The following is a 10206-nucleotide window of genomic DNA, read 5'->3' as shown; positions in this document are numbered from 1 at the left end:
TGGTTGTTATCTAGATACAGGTTACAGACATGCTACACAGGAGATTGGTTGTTATCTAGATACAGGTTACAGACATGCTACACAGGAGATTGGTTGTTATCTAGATACAGGTTACATACATCCTACACAGAAGACTTGTTGTTATCTAGATACAGGTTACAGACATGCTACACAGGAGATTGGTTGTTATTTAGATACAGGTTACAGACATACTACACAGGTGACTTGTTGTTATCTAGATACAGGTTACAGACATCCTACACAGGAGATTGGTTGTTATCTAGATACAGGTTACAGACATGCTACACAGGAGATTGGTTGTTATCTAGATACAGGTTACAGACATGCTACACAGGAGATTGGTTGTTATCTAGATACAGGTTACAGACATGCTACACAGGAGATTGGTTGTTATCTAGATACAGGTTACAGACATGCTACACAGGAGATTGGTTGTTATCTAGATACAGGTTACAGACATGCTACACAGGAGGTTGTTCGTTATCTAGATACAGGTTACAGACATGCTACACAGGAGATTGGTTGTTATCTAGATACAGGTTACAGACATGCTACACAGGAGATTGGTTGTTATCTAGATACAGGTTACAGACATGCTACACAGGAGATTGGTTGTTATCTAGATACAGGTTACAGACATGCTACACAGGAGACTGGTTGTTATCTAGATACAGGTTACAGACATGCTACACAGGAGATTGGTTGTTATCTAGATACAGGTTACAGACATGCTACACAGAAGACTTGTTGTTATCTAGATACAGGTTACAGACATGCTACACAGGAGATTGGTTGTTATCTAGATACAGGTTACAGACATGCTACACAGGAGATTGGTCGTTATCTAGATACAGGTTACAGACATGCTACACAGGAGACTGGTTGTTATCTAGATACAGGTTACAGACATGTTCTATACACATTTTACACGTTCTCCATCAGTCCCGATCCACATGTCCTGCAACAGTATACAGTAACAAGCTTTACCATCCCCCGAGGATAAACTACACCGTTGTGCTAAACCAAACAATCTATACATTGTAATGAACGTAATATATGCCTTATGCATGTCAGGTAACATTGTAATAAATGTGCCATGGTCACTGTTGTCTTATTAATGGGACTTTAACATGGTATTGAAATTACCACCTGGCGTTTCTCAGTGACTGTCCATATTTCAGGCAGTTTAGTACGTACAAGGAAAGGCATTATGAACGTTCGCAGGAAGAGAGTTTTCTTGTCAGTTCAAAGCCAGGGGCGGTGTTACATAGTACATGCATTGCTGATATGTACAAACAGAAACATTGTGTATGCATCATGATTTTACTTATGATAGTATTCTGTAGTTAATTACAAGTGACCCATTTTAACCACGATATATGTCATGTTAATCATGTAAAGAATAAAATTGTCTTAATTTATGTACAACCAGAGACCATATAATAGATAATATAATTTATTATATGGTCTCTGGTACAGCCACCACACACAGTAAATACACCCTTTTGCATAGTCACATCCATTTAGCGTCGAACACTGGTTGTTTTAACACATTTGGGAATTTAAACAATAATTCTAAAAATCTGTTTTACCTGAAAACAGTGGATTAAATTTGCTTATCTGTTCGCAATATCCAAATTTATTTGATAATATACCTTGTTTAACAAAGTCATTTTACGAGACTAAGCGACTTTACTGCAGATTGCATTGATCTATACTTTCCAAGTTCTATCTAAGGTATTACATTTGCTAGTTTCCTTACGAACATTCTGTAGGAGTTTAGAGATACTATCTGTGCCTATCTCCATCGCTCGTCATGACTCACGCTCTTTCAAATGTCTTCAATCAAGGATGTTCGGTCTGCGCATTGTTTGAGAGAACAAATTTTCATTTGCATCATTAAACGATGGAAAGCTCAATATGGCTCCTGTGATCTTGCATTGAAGTCTTCTTCTGAAACATGAAACGCTTGAACGTCTAATTCAAAACTTCGTTATTAACAGAAATTGCCTGTTCTTTAGGTTGTAATGCTGAAAATCAAATACAACAAAATCATTTTGAAAATGTCTCTTTAAGATGACATTCATTCACATTTGTGGCATATAGGAACGTGTCATCATTCTCTGCAAAATGTCAACACTTTTTAATCAGTTATAAATTTTAGAACTATTTTTAACGATTTACTAGTATTGTAATCGGTATTCATTTTTTGTGTTGTAAAACTTTCAGATTAGCATCGGTGAATTCAGATTAACAGAGACAAGAAACTGTATTAACAGTGTGGTTTAAACATATTTATTCATGAAATTATGAATGGATTGGCCAACAAGCTCCTAAGAACTTATTTGAAGGCCGCTCCCATAAACAAATACATGTACAAGTAAATGCAAAGTCTTATTTATCAGCAATCAGGATAAGGATAAGGAAAGTGCATGAATATCGATTCGTTTGTTTAGCAGTCAAAATCAGTATTTATGAAACATCAAATCGATCAGATCTTGTTATGTAATTATGAATAGATTTTAATAATTTGTGTAAATCATTGCTAGTGAGGGATGCCCATCCCCATAGTACAGTGTTGATACTAAACCCCTTTAAATAGAAATATGATTTTTGTCTTAATTCCGTGTATTTATTGCATATAAAGAAATAGTGCACAGCATTTTCGACTGGATGTCCACATGAGCACGAGGGGCTGTCGATGATGTGTCTATCAAACCTATCAGCATTCAAATCACTGCAACGGAGCCTGAGGCGAGAATGGATAATTTGGCATATTCTTGGTCCATAGTTTATATCAAAAATAATAGTTTTGTTTTTGGTCTTAATATCGAGTTTTTGAATCGGGATAAAGTATCAATATTTTGAATTTCAGAATTTAGGGAATTCCATAGTTTTATTGTATCAGGTAGAAATGATCTGGCATATGTCGTCGTTCTACATTTAACTGATCGCGCTGATAAATTTCCCCTGAGGTTATAATCATTAGTATCAGGCATTGTAGGTAAGAGTTTACTGAGATATTGAGGCGAGAGGCTATTCTTCATTTTATAAAATGTTGTCAGTGTAGAGATACGTCTACGTTCCTTCAACGGTTTTTGGTTGGTTTCTTCATATATCATGTTATGGCTTGTTCCTCGAACTGCACCACTTATTGACCGCAACGCGTCTAGATTCAATTTTTCTAGTAAAATGGACTGTTCCTGGGTACAGTTGTCCCAAATATGGCCGCAATAATCAAAAATCGGTAAGATGAAGGATTTGTAGATAATTTCTAAACCTTTACCCGATAATCGATATTTCAAACTTCTTAAGCAGTTAATCAGTGGGCTAACTTTCTTAATCAAATAGTTTATGTGAATATCCTACTAACAGTTATTTTGAAGGGTCAAGCCTAGATGCTTATGATTATCTACGTCTTATCACACCGTTCATTGTAAGATCAGGTTTAATGCTTCTATTTAGTTTTCTACTGAACTGTATTGATGTTGTTTTGTTAGGATTGAATGAAACCTTCCATTCTTTGGCCCAATTTGAAATTCATAATAAGTCATTATTTAAACAGTCTGCAGCTATGTCAGAATCATCAATTATAACGTATAGAGACGTGTCGTCTGCGAAAAGTTTAATATTACTAGCAATATCGTCTACAGTATCATTAATATATATTATGAACATTAGGGGTCCTAAGACTGATCCTTGAGGGACGCCTGTTAATACTGGTCTAGGATTTGATGAGTGTCGATTAATTACAACTCGCTGGGTTCTACCATTCAAATAACTTTCAAACCACTTTAGTAGGTTACCTTGAATTCCATAGGATTTTAATTTTTGCAGGATTCCTTTATGCCTTTATCAAACGCTTTGCTAACATCGCAAAATACCGCTCTTACTTCTTTTCCATCGTCTAGTGCTTTAGCTATGAAATCATATAGATAGGTTAGCTGGGTAATTGTCGAGTCTCCGGGAGTAAAACCAGATTGGAGAGTTGACAGTAGGTTATTAGGGACATATAGGGACATTACTTCTAAAATTGTTGGTATTAAACATATCTGAGAACCAAGTCTGTATATACTGATCCTCTAGCCTTACTCTGATAATGTTTGTAAGAAATGACAATGAAACATGGTCCTGGTTATACCATAAGTACAAAAAAACTGTCTCTGTGAACATAGACTCCAGACATTTTATCCATGTATGTGGAAGATTTCCCAAGTAATCATCAGCATACATGAGTTGAAAAAACGCAACAGAGTAAACGTTTTATAAGAAAGAGTAAATGAACATTTTCTATAATATTAAGGTTTTCCTGACCCCATATTTCACAACCATACAATAGAACTGGTACTACCATTACATCTAAAAGATGTAATTGACATTTTAAAGATAAATTATTTTCTCGACCCTTTCTTAATACGAAGTACATGGCTTTGGTGGCTTGCCCAACAAGAGATTTGCGTGCTGTTGTAAACCAATTTGATTTATGAAATATTACTCCCAAATATTTATACTCATCTACAAATTCTAGACTTGACCCACTCAAAATAAATAATTGTTGAGTGTCTCGCTTAGTTACACCAATAACCATCATATTAGTTTTATGAATATTAACTTTAAATCGAGCACATAATATTTTGACGATTACGATTGAACGTTCAAGTCAAAAGCACGCGGACCTGGGTGAATGGCTTGTGATGTTTCATGTTGAAATGTACGACGTATTTTAAGAATAGTTAAAATAAGAGGACGCGAAATAATTAATGTATCATTGATTATATAAAGTCAGACAAAATGAGGAAGAATGTATAATGTCATGCTTATGGAAAGATTCTTTACACCATAGAAATCACAAAGCATAGATGTAAAAAGTTGCCACACCGACGAACTAAAGTATTCAATCAGTTTTATTTAAGAAACAGAACAATTAACTATCCACTGGTCTAATCGAGTATGCATTTTAGACTGCACTGAACGGGAACGTGAAAATGGTCAATATCTTAGAATCTCTCCATTGTGGCTAGGCTGACATGAATGTCGAGGTATTGGGGTAGAAATATGGTTGCTGTTATTCTGACTGTGTATGTAAAAATACACAATTTTGTGACTTTTGAAATTGTAGCATTATCCAATTATACATATTAACACAACTGGATCAATCCATCACAGGGAAAACTGCGTATGCTGGTTTTCAATAGGTATTTTTCTGTGTCCATTGTTCAAAGGTATAAGAGCAATCACCTCAAGGTCGAAATAATTCAATTTTGTAAAGACACGCAGATTACAACTTTAATCCCGATTAAAGATATAATACCCATAGGTTGCTCGTGAATTTCGTTCGTTCCATCAGTAAGAACCCCGCCCCCATTCATCCCGTCAAACTCGGATTAGTGATAAACTTGCATAGAACGGGGTGTAATCTGCTTCAGTGCACGGGGATCACACCCGGACGGACACACCAACAATGGGCTCTCGCATTACGTCTCGGTCAGTCTCCTGGCGGTAAAATGGCCACAGACTGCAGTCATAGTGATACAAGTGTTTAAATACTGACAGGCGAATGATACTGACATGCTTACAATTTCTGAAAAGCACTAAAAATCCAAATTGTTTTACTATTCGAACCTTTTTTGTTATTCTGCTCTACTAAGGTAGTTCTTCACACGCACATGTTCAGAGTGAGCAAGTGAGTGAGTTTAGTTTTAGCAATATTCCAGCAATAACACGGCGGGGGACACCAGAAATATGGGCTTCACACAATGTACCCATGTGGGGAATCGAACCCGGGTCTTCGGCGTGACGAGCGAACGCTTTAACCACAAGGCTACGTGTTGAAAGAGTGTTGTAAGTCGACATACAAGGTTTCGGACTCGAACTCCAGCTACTCAATACACGTTGTTTTATAGTCCAAGTAACATCGGCACCTCGTTTCTCTCGAACTCCAGATATTTAATACGCCCTTGATGTTAATTTATAGTCTAAATAGCATTGGCACCGCGTTTCTCTCGAACTCAAGATATTTAATACGCCCTTGATGTTAATTTATAGTCTAAATAGCATTGGCACCGCGTTTCTCTCGAACTCCAGATATTTAATACGGCCTTGATGTTAATTTATAGTCTAAATAGCATTGGCACCGCGTTTCTCTCGAACTCCAGATATTTAATACGCCCTTGATGTTAATTTATAGTCTAAATAGCATTGGCGCTGCATTTCTCTCGAACTCCAGATATTTAATACGCCCTTGATGTTAATTTATAGTCTAAATAGCATTGGCGCTGCATTTCTCTCGAACTCCAGATATTTGATACGCCCTTGATGTTAATTTATAGTCTAAATAGCATTGGCACCGCGTTTCTCTCTGGACTCCAGATATTTAATACGCCCTTGATGTTAATTTATAGTCTAAATAGCATTGGCACCGCGTTTCTCTCGAACTCCAGATATTATACGCCCTTCATGTTAATTTATAGTCTAAATAGCATTGGCACCGCGTTTCTCTCGAACTCCAGATATTTAATACGCCCTTTGATGTTAATTTATAGTCTTAATAGCATTGGCGCTGCATTTCTCTCGAACTCCAGATATTTAATACGCCCTTGATGTTAATTTATAGTCTAAATAGCATTGGCGCTGCATTTCTCTCGAACTCCAGATATTTGATACGCCCTTGATGTTAATTTATAGTCTAAATAGCATTGGCACCGCGTTTCTCTCGGACTCCAGATATTTAATACGCCCTTGATGTTAATTTATAGTCTAAATAGCATTGGCACCGCGTTTCTCTCGAACTCCAGATATTTAATACGCCCTTGATGTTAATTTATAGTATAAATAGCATTGGCGCTGCATTTCTCTCGAACTCCAGATATTTTAATACGCCCTTGATGTTAATTTATAGTATAAATAGCATTGGCGCTGCATTTCTCTCGAACTCCAGATATTTAATACGCCCTTGATGTTAATTTATAGTCTAAATAGCATTGGCACCGCGTTTCTCTCGAACTCCAGATATTTAATACGCCCTTGATGTTAATTTATAGTCTAAATAGCATTGACACTGCATTTCTCTCGAACTCCAATTTCTACATACATCGTTTGTTCATGACGTTAGTTTGTAGTCCAGGGGCTCCTTTCACGAAGCAACCTTTACTAAGGTTAACCTTAACTCCCATTCTTCAACATTGCACTAAGGTCACCTTAGTGACTTACGTTCACCTTAGTGCTTTGTGAAAGGAGGCCCAGGCATTACAGTGTAAAGTAACTCCCATATACTGGTTACACAATATGTCGTCGATGGTCATGTGGCTTCGAGTTAACGCTGTTATCTTCTAGAGTCTGTATATATTTCTCAAACGAAAACGAAGAAATAAAATGAAAATTAATCTAAACTTTAATGTGGACTTTAATTCATTCACTGATCCGTACGAATCCCATTCACCAACATCACCTTGCTTATATTACTGAAATTGCTACATATATATATTAACAATTTCGGTCACCTATACGTATACAGAATACATAATACACGAGCTGTTTCAAGTATCTGTTTGCAGGACTGGCTAAGGCATGTGCCTTTTGTCAGGCACAGCGTCAGTTCAGGACAGAACTCCATTGTGGAGTTATAACCTTGGTTTCTTTCGGCTTCTATAGCAAGGTCGCCAGCTTTTCAGAAATAGTTAAAGTGGACCCCACGCCGTGGGAATGACCAAGAGTGACCGGCAACATGTGTCCCCAACAATACTGTCCCCAGTAAAAGCTGTGGTCACTCTGGGATTTATGGCCACTTTGAAAATGACTGTTAAAAAGTGAACTGTCTGGTAGTGCAAAAAGCAACACATGGCGCCACATTTCGCCCTCTTTAAAAATTTCACGGTTGAAGCAACGCTCCCAGAAATTCTTTTTAATTTTGCCTTCAATATTTCGTTTAATAATTCAGTATTCCCATGATTCCATAAAGCCAAATATTCCCAGAACAAAACAAGCCTGGTTGTTTATTGTCCGTCCATTAAGGAGAGTGCGTTAATGCGAAGTCACTTCATCCCTAAATTAATGTAAGCTCTTTGTTGCTATTTCATTCTGTTGTGAGAACACCATAAGAAATTAACACTTACACGGAGAGACACATACGAAGTCATATAGTTGAAACACTAAATGCGAGGTCATGTATCACACTGAGGGAAGTAGGCTTCACACACAGTGGCATATGTTCTTGTGAGAAGTGTATCTGAATGCTTTGTAAAGCCTTAGTCCCGAGACGCTCTTAAAGCTAAATCTTTAATCACCGAGTGCAAATTAGTCCTCAACAACAAAAAAACACACAACCCAAACAATTCGTGGATCGACGGATGACCAAAGTGCAATTTCGTCTATGAAACAATTCGCGATTACTAAATCCTTTTGTAAATCTGAATCCAACAACTGCTCCACCCCTACACCAATGTTTAAACGCACTTCAAAACAGCCCCTTGTTCATCCGTTTAACCTTGCATAATGACAAAACAATAACTGCAAATCCTAAAAACCGTTTTAAGCTTTATTTCCACATGTTTCCAACAGAGGTGGTAAACCTCTCAAGTAAATCCGATTTATAAGTCCACTCAGCAATAACAGAGTTCATTCAGTAAGAAACAGTCCAGCTGTCTTTCTGTACAATAGACGCAATTCCATCACCTACACAACCCCGTCACTGACTTCATCATCACTGATGTTCAATTAGCACGATTACAGAGAGAACCCGGCATTCAGTATATACCCCCAAGGTTGACTTTGAGTAAGCCGATAGCCTCTGGCGGTCGTAACCTTTGTTAACTGCCGATATACGATGACTGGTCAGTTCGGTCCGTTGTCCGAGCACGTGGTCGGCTTGTTATAGATGATATCACCCTGTCACATATGGTTGAAATGAGCGCCTGTCGTCGGTGTTGCGTCACGAGTACCACGTGCCACTCTGCACGAGACGGGTGCGACAATACCATGATATATGAAACCAGCTTTTGTGTGGTCAGCTTGTCCATTATGAGTAGTTAGTTTACGAGAAATCAATTGTAGGAGCTGCTGGACTTCAGATGTAAAGAGGGTGGTAAACTGGTCAAGTATTATTTTAAAGTCAAACTGAGATTCAACACATTTGCAGCAAATATATAAGAGTTCTAGAACTAATGGAAGCCTTACTTATAAATTTATATATTATTAAATTATTTTTCTTTGAAAATTGTAGAATAACATGCATTTATTTTTAATAAGAATTTGTTGAAAATATCTCATATAGGTTAAAAACATATTCAAAGTTTACAGTTCAAAATCCTTCTGAGCTTTCAAATGATATACTAAATGAATAGTAGTGATTGAAATGTTTTAAAAAGGTAAATTTTTAGGTTTTCATGAAGTTTGCTTTCTGTTTCAAAAGGATTAAACGCTTGTCATATGTTAATAGACACAGTACAAATAAAATATAAATCAATTCGGTAAGAGTTCCTTACCTAACCCCCACCTAATTTTTAACTATAAACTATAGACTAAACTAGTGTTTGCTCATCACAGAAACTGGCAGGGGGTACTTAGGAACTCTTTCCATAAATTCCCCTTGGGTAACATATTTGCTCATTGTTAGATTTTCTCTGGAAAAATGGCCCTTTCACTCATTTAACAATGTATTTGACCTTGATATATCTAAAACTTTCAAGTATAAAAATAAACAAAAACAAGTTATCAGCCATTTGAATGCCTCATGATTTTCACACAAGTATTTAATTAAACTTCAATGCCTGGTGATTTTCATACCAATATTTACAAGGTTTTTTTTAAACTTTTAAGTCTGACATTTTGAGTAGACCCATGTTTTTATTGTGAGAAGTCCCATTACACTCTAACCATTAAGGATATTCTATCTGAGACAAGTGCATGATGCCCTAGTTAGTTGAGCCATTAAATTTAGTATTTGTTTTATAATCTCCTTATACATAATTATTCTGACAATAACATTAGGATATGATGTTTACCAGCATCTCTGTACTGGAAATTACTGAAGCATGGCTGGTTATAAAGCTTCTGAAAGAATGATATAAAATGGGGCCCTCACAATCCTAAAGTTTGATGGGGTCCCCAGATGAACATACCACAGAACTCTTCCCCTGCAAATATTCACCAAGTACAAAAGTACCACAAGATGGTTTCCAAATATTTTAC

This window comes from Haliotis rubra, unplaced genomic scaffold, assembly GCF_003918875.1.
Source record: "Haliotis rubra isolate DU_JTF1 unplaced genomic scaffold, ASM391887v1 Scf389, whole genome shotgun sequence".
NCBI lineage: Eukaryota > Metazoa > Mollusca > Gastropoda > Lepetellida > Haliotidae > Haliotis > Haliotis rubra.
Note: the sequence above shows the minus strand (reverse complement) of the source record.